Below are 7,821 nucleotides of genomic sequence, written 5' to 3'. Positions count from 1 at the left end.
GAATAAGAGTTCACACGCCACAACTAAGGAGCCCAAGAGCTGCAACCAAGACCCAGCGCAACCAAATAAATAAATAAAATTTAAATGAACAAATAAAAATAATTTTTTAAAGTTAAAAAAATAAAATAAAATAAACTCTTTAAAAAAATACTTAGTTTTCTCTTTACGTTTCAGTTTGGATAATTTCTGTCTTCACATTTCTTGATCCTTTCCTCAGCTCTTCCCAATATGCTGATAAGCCCGTCATAGAAATTCTTCATCTCTAACATCATGGTTTTTTATTTCTCGAATTTCCATTTTACTCTTTTTTATAGTTTCTATCTCTCTGCAAAAATTTCCCATTTGTTTATGCATGCTGTCCACATTTTCCTCTAGTTCCTTTAACGTACTAATCATAATTATTTTAAAGACCTGTTTATTCCAACCTCAGGGCTATATCTGGAGCTGGTTTTTCCGATAACTTTCTCTTAACAGATTGCTTTTTCTTGCTGTTTTGTGTGTATCTCATAGTTTGCTGTTGTTAACCAGCTTTTAACAAATAGACTCTTTTTTTAAAGAGAAGTTTTAGATTTACAGCAAAATCGAGCAGAGTGTAAAGAGAATTCCCACGTACCCCCGGCCCCCTCACACATGCACAGCTTTCCCCATGGTCACCATCCCCCACCAGAGTGGTGCATTTGTTATAACTGAACCACCAGTACCACCCAAAACCCATAGTTTACCTTAGGATTCACTCTTGCTATTAACATTCTGTGGGTTTTGCCAAATGTATAATGATATGTATCTGCCATTAGTGTCCTGCTCTGAAGACCCTCTACTCATTCCTCCCTCCCTACACCCCTTGGCAACCACTGATCCCTTTACTGTTTTATGTTCATCTTTTATGGTTTTGCCTTTTCCAGAATGTCATCTAGTTAGAATCATACCGTATGTAGCCTTTCAGATTAGCTTCTTTCACATCGTAATATGCATTTGTTTCCTTCACGTCCGTTCACAGCTTGATAGCTCATCTCTTTTTTTGCACTAAGTAATATCCCATTGTCTGGATGTACCACAGTTTATCCACTCACCTAGTGAAGGACATCTTGGGTCTTAGTTGCTTCCAAGTTTGGCCAATTATGTGACTGTTTGGTTTTATTTTATTTTATTTTATTTTATTTTATTTTATTTTATTTTTGGCCATGCGGCGTGGCATGTAGGATCTTAGTTCCCTCACCCAGGGATCAAACCCACGCCCCCTGCATTGGAAGCATGGAGTCTTAACCACTGGACCACCAGGGAAGTCTGGGCAGTTTTGAATAAAACTGGGTAAACATCTACTTCCAGATTTGTGCGTGGGCATACATTTTCAAATCCTTTGAGTTAATACCAAGGAATGTGATTGTATGTTAAGAGTATATTTAGCTTTGTAAGAAACTGCCAAACTGTCTTCCAAAGATACTGGACCATTTTGCAATCCCCCCAGCAATGAATGAGAGTTCCTGTTGCCCTACTTCCTCACCAATAGTTGGTGGTGTCAGTGTTTTGGATTTTCACCAGTCTAATAGATGCGTGGTGGTATCTGATGCTGCTTCAATTTGCAATTCCCTAATGCCATATGATGTTGAGTATCTTTTCATATGCTTATTTGCCATCTAAACATCTTCTTTGGTGAGGAGTTCAGATCTTTTTCCCACTTTTCCCTCTTTTAAATTGACTTTATTTTTTAGAGCAGTTTTAGATTCACAGCATGTATGTCGCCCTTTCAGATTGGCTTCGCTCACTTGGTAAATATACATTTAAGGGTCCTGTCTTTTCATGGCTTAATAGTTCATTTCTTTATAACACTGAGTAATATTCCATTGTCTGTCCTAATTTTATATAGTGTGATAAATAATGATACTTTAAAAATGTGATATCTTGACATGAGATTTTTCTGGCTTGCTTTTCTCTAAATTCATTGACTAGATCATCAAAAACTATACTTTCAGGAATTTCATTTTCAATCAATATAATTGAAAGCAACATCAATCACTCCTACCAGATGCAAAACCACTAATAATTTTGGATAATTTTTAATTTTGAGAAAGAAGGAACTACTTCCAGAGCTGTTAAGAGCATTTGTGGTCTGCACCAACATGATAAATTTCTGATACATTATTTTGAAGTTTAAAGTTTAGCACATCTAGAGATTACTCTCACAGCATAATTTTTCTAAAAAAGATTTTATTCAATACAAAATTGATTTTGTGTAAGTCTGAATTCTTTTAAATTTTAAATTACCCACTGGCACTTTGTTTTCTCTGGTATTTCCTCTAACTTGTGGAGATTTTTGAAATTGGCTTCATGATTCTTATATAACTTAAAACATTTATGCATTCTATAATTATATCTTCAATTACAATGAAAATTTAATTTTAAGAATTTCTCCCTTATTAATAATTGGTTTACTTCAAGCGTCTTATGAAAGCAATGTTCTTTTCTGTTGAATGCAATGACCTTTAAATTTAATTTCCAAGCCTGTGGCTGTTTGCTTTGCTTTGCAATGTTCCAGCAGTTTTAAAAACTGGAGATCCTAAACTCTTTGAGAATTCTAATAACTTCCCAATATGCTTTGCTGCAATTCCCATGTGTATGCTTTCCTTTTGTAATAATTTACTGACAAACTTTACTGCCTGAGCACCCGCAGTTCCTGTCCTGGTGCTCAGGCCAGAGAGTTAATATTTGTGCAAATACCGCAAGGATGGGCTCTGGAGACAGAGGGTCAAGTTGCTTCCCACCCCAGGCGCTGGCACTGACCCCATACTGAGCCACTCTTCTTTCCCCATGGCTGCAGCTGCCACCACTGCCATCACTGCCACCACTGCTACAACTGTCATCACCGCCAATCAGGGCCAGCTCCTGGCCTGGCTACCTTGGGACCCCATGGAGCCCAGACTATCCAGAAAGCAGACATACGTGTGCGTGGCCATCTGGCCAATTTCTCAGTGCCTGGCTCCTGGCATATCTCTGCTGCTGACATGCATATTCCATTGTCCCATAGGACTTCCTTACAAAACACAAGTTCAAAGATGAAACTATCAGAAATTTCAAGATGGCAACAGCAGAGCATAAACCACACATGCTAAGTGAAAGACCACATGTCATAGGATTCCATTTACATGAAACCAAGTCACAAACTCAGGAAGGCAGCCGTGGCTTTTGCTTGCCCATTTCCCAATGTGGTGCCACCTCCCATCAATAGCACCAGAGGGCCATGGAGGGTGGGGGTGGCAGGTGTCCTTTACTCTGTGTAATGCCCCCTTCCGCTGTCACCCAGGGCAGTCACCCCACCTCCTCCACAGGCTCCATATGTCAGGCAGTCCTCCAGAGTTCTTGTGCCCGGTCTTCTCCACGAGCTTTCAAGACTATAACTTCATGATGTCAAAGGACCCTTCCAGTCCAACGACCCCTCCAGTCCAACGACCCTTCTGATCAATGTCTTCTTGTGCTTGCCATCAATACACTGTCAGGTTAGCCAGATAAAGGACTGTCATTTCTGGCACGAACTGGACCACTCCTCTCTGCCTACCCATGGCCCCTCCCTGCTGGTGGCAGTGTCTGGAAGGTGCAGACAACACTCAAACAGATCACATTCTAACAATGCAGGGATTATTATTATTCAATGCACTCTAAGGAGTGCAAGAGAAGGCCAGTTCAGATGATGTGTTTTTCCACGTTTAAGCTATAATATTCCAAATAGAAAAGCTGTCCTGGCCAGAAAACACATCATTGTTCACCTTTGCCTGCAAATTCTGGATCAGACTTCATCATTGATGAAGCACAGTGACAACCTGTGAGGTTGTCATTGGAAGCCCCGTGGGTGATGCTTCATGAGTAATGACATAACCAGCATTCACTGCGGGGAAGAGCAGAGGCTGAAGATCTATGTTGTTTCAATACATCCTGGTTCTAAAGAGCTGTGCATTGTGAATATGAACAGTGCTGCTACCTTTTCCGCGTGATGAGAGATGTGAACGTAGTCAGGGATGGGGCATCTGACAATAAGGAACACAAAGAGATGATTTCTGGACACAAACAAAGAGAGATGCTGCTTGAACACTGAGAAGAATTTCTATGTGCACTGCTTGGACAGTAAGCAAATACTTGACTATCTCTCCTCCAAACATCATTCTAAATCTTTAGGACTTCCTAGGTGGCTCAGTGGTTAAGAATCTGCCTGCCAATGCAGGGGACAAGGGTTCGATCCCTGCTTCAGGAAGATCCCACATGCCATGGAGCAACTAAGCCCATGTGCCACAACTATTGAGCCTGCACTTTAGAGCCCATGAGCCACAACTATTGAGCCCATGTGCCACAACTACTGAAGCCCACGCACCTAGAGCCCATGCTCCACAACAAGAGAAGCCACCACAATGAGGAGTAGCCCCCACTCTCTGCAACTAGAGAAAGCCCAAGTGCAGCAACAAAGACCTGATGCCCTTAAAAAACATTAAAAAAAAAAAAAAGACCTGATGCAGCCAATAAATATAATAAAATAAAATAAAATAAATTTAAAATAAATAAAGTCAGGGGATAGGGTACTGGTTTAAAAAAAACTTTAAAAATAAATAAATAAATGAATAAATCTTTATTAATAGATCAATCACGACAGCTCATATGGGTCCCTAAATTTTCTAATACATTTTAAAAATCAAATTGTTTGTATAGACAAGGGACTTGAAAAAAGTATTTGCCCAGAACATGCACATGGTGGGGATAGCCCTGACTTTCTGTGAGACTAGAAGCTTCTTGACAATAGGAATTTTGTCTGCTTTGTTTACTATGTATGCCTCATATCATATTGAATTGAACCATTTGTTCTATTCTAATCAACTTCTAGTGAAATTCATGCGTGTCTCTAAATGATGTGATGTGTAGAAATTGTTTTGCTGGAAACCGTTGCAATAATTGGGACTTACAAATTATTTTGTAAAACACAGATTGCTGTAGTGATCTTTGAATAAGCCAAATTGGAATCATGCAGCTCTTCTCTGATTCAGTTAATGGTTTATAGAACACCTGCCAGATTTCAGGCGCTTTTACATGTATAATTTCAGTTCACCGTTCTGACAATCAGTACACCATCTGCGTGTACCGTGAAGTAAACAGATATGATAGCTTGGTGTCACCATGTCATTAGCAGAACAAGCATGAAAACAGAGCACTTGAGTTTCTAGGGCATTCGTTACCTGTCTGAGAGCCGCTAGGCAGCCCCCTACGCTTGCCTCTATAGCCTCGGCTACAGTATTTTATTCATAAGTCCTTCAAATTACTCCAAGCAGCCTCCAGCTGCTTTAAGAGTGCCATTTCATCCATACAGCAGGTGATGCCGTTCACTGGGGATTATAATGGTGGCTATTCAGCTTCTACTGTTGCTGCTACAGCCAGTGTCATAAGTACTAATCTTCAGGCAATGAAGTAGCATCATTTGTGAAAATGATTATTGGCGGGTAAGGTCTAGGTCTCTGCAAAAATTGAGGTTATGTTTGCAAATGAGCCCCAAAGCGTCCTTTATAGACAGCGAGTCCTCACTTTTGGAAGGGCCCCATTCAGACCCTGCATCTCTCTACAGCCTAAGACTCCATGCAAATCTTCCTTCACGAGAGTCAGAGCGGGGCAGCCATTTGAAAGGCTTGAATCTAGAGAATGGGTTTAGTTTTGGAGAGTCTGGAAGTTCCTGGTTACTTAGAACATCCTTGATGAAGCATCACCAGGTAAAGGTTGCATAGACTTAGCTGAAGCATCACTGACAGGCTTGTCAAACCCACGTCAGTACTCTTTAGAATATGATCGTCCCGTTTTGTAAAGTAGAACCAGAGATTGTTGGAAGCGCAGTGTGCAAATGTCAGAGGAAAGACTCTGCTAATTCAGAAACGCCTGAATCAAACACTGCACATCCTATGATTCATTTTCTGTGTCCTAATTCATAACCAGACTTCCAGGTAAATTACACTTCATCTCGCATTCAGAAATTCTTGCAGAACATGTGTAACAGACAAGCAAGATGTTTCATGATTACATATGAGCCACTCTTTTTTCTTACATGAACTTTTTAATTGACAGTCCACTAACTGATGAATGTAGAAATAAATTGTGTGTATCTCCACAACAGAATATTATTAATTTGGCAATAAAAATAATGAAATACTGACACATGCTACAACACAGATGGACCTTGAAAACATGCTCAGTGAAAGAAGTCAGTCACAAAAGACCACATATTGTATGATTCCAATGAAATGTAATTTACCTGGAAGTCTGGTTATAAATTAGGATACAGAACAGACAGATCGGTACAGACAGAAAGTAGATGAATGGTTGCTTGGTGCTGTGGGGAACGACATCTCACGGGTGCAAGGTTCCTTTTAGAAGGGACGAAAATATTCTAAAATCTGATTGTGATGACGGTTGCGCAACCTGATGAAGGCACAAAAACACATTGCACTGTAGACTTTAAATGGATGGATTGTATGATAAGGTAATCATATCTCAATAAAGCTGTACAAATTTTTTGTTTGAGGGCTTTAAAGTATTAATGGCATATTACAAATTGCTGCATTTTTTATAAATTAAAGTTTCATGGCAACTCTGTGTTAAGCAAGTCCATGAGCACCATTTTTCTAACAGGATTTTCTCCCTTTGTGTCGCTCTCTCACATTTTGGTAATTCTCCCCAAATTTCAGACTTTTTCGTTATTGTTATACGTGTGATGGTGATCTGTGATCAGTCCTCTTTGATGTTACTTTGTAATTGTTTTGGGGCCCCATGAACCACACCCATAGAAGACTGCGAACTTAATAAATATTGTGTGTGTTCTGACGGCTCCACTAACTGGCTGCTCCCCAACCTCTCTCCCTCTCCTCCGGCCTCCCTAGTCCCTGAGACACAACCATATTGAAATTAGGCCCATTAATAACCTTACAATAGCCTCTAAGTGTTCAAGTGAAAGAAGGAGTCAATCAATGGGACAAACTTCATTGTCGTCTTCTTTCAAGACAGTGCCGGACTTCTCTGGTGGCGCAGTGGTTAAGAATCTGCATGCCAATGCAGGGGACACGGGTTTGATCCCTGGTCCGGGAAGATCCCACGTGCCGCGGAGCAACTATGCCCGTGCCCCACAACTACTGAGCCTGCGCTCTAGAGCCCGCAAGCCACAACTACCGAAGCCCCCGCGCCTAGAGCCCATGCTCCACAAGAGAAACCACTGCAGTCAGAAGCCCGTGCATCACAACAAAGGGTATCCCCCACTCTCTGCAACTAGAGAAAGCCTGAGTGCAGCAATGAAGACACAACACAGCCAAAAATAAATAAATAAATAAAATTTTAAAAAAAGAAAAGGAAAGTGCCACAGCCACCCCAGCCTTCAGCAACCACCACCCTGACCAACCGGCAGCCATCAGTGTCAAGGCAAGACCCCCCCCCCCACCAGCAAAAAATTATGGCTCGCTGAAGGCTCAGATGTTGGTGAGCCTTTACAAGCAATAAAGTACTTTTAAAGTATGTACATTGTTTGTATAGACATAATGCTATTGCACACCTGATAGACTACGTACAGTATAGTGTAAACATAACTTATACATGCATTGGAAAGCCAGAAACATTGTGGGGCTCCGTTTACTGCCATATTGGCTTTTTAGCGACGGTCTGGAGCCAAACCTGCCATGTCTCCGAGGTCTGCCTGTATGATTTAACTCTAAATACTAGAAGAGTCTCACTTCAGAACTGGGTTCTTTAGACCAATAACTTTAGGTTACGGGCCACGTTCCTAGCACAGAACACCACAAATAAAAAGGGCAAAGT

Source organism: Hippopotamus amphibius, chromosome 10 (assembly GCF_030028045.1).
Source record: "Hippopotamus amphibius kiboko isolate mHipAmp2 chromosome 10, mHipAmp2.hap2, whole genome shotgun sequence".
In the NCBI taxonomy this organism is placed as follows: domain Eukaryota; kingdom Metazoa; phylum Chordata; class Mammalia; order Artiodactyla; family Hippopotamidae; genus Hippopotamus; species Hippopotamus amphibius.
The sequence above is the reverse complement of the archived record's forward strand: the minus strand, read 5'-3'. Positions refer to the sequence as shown.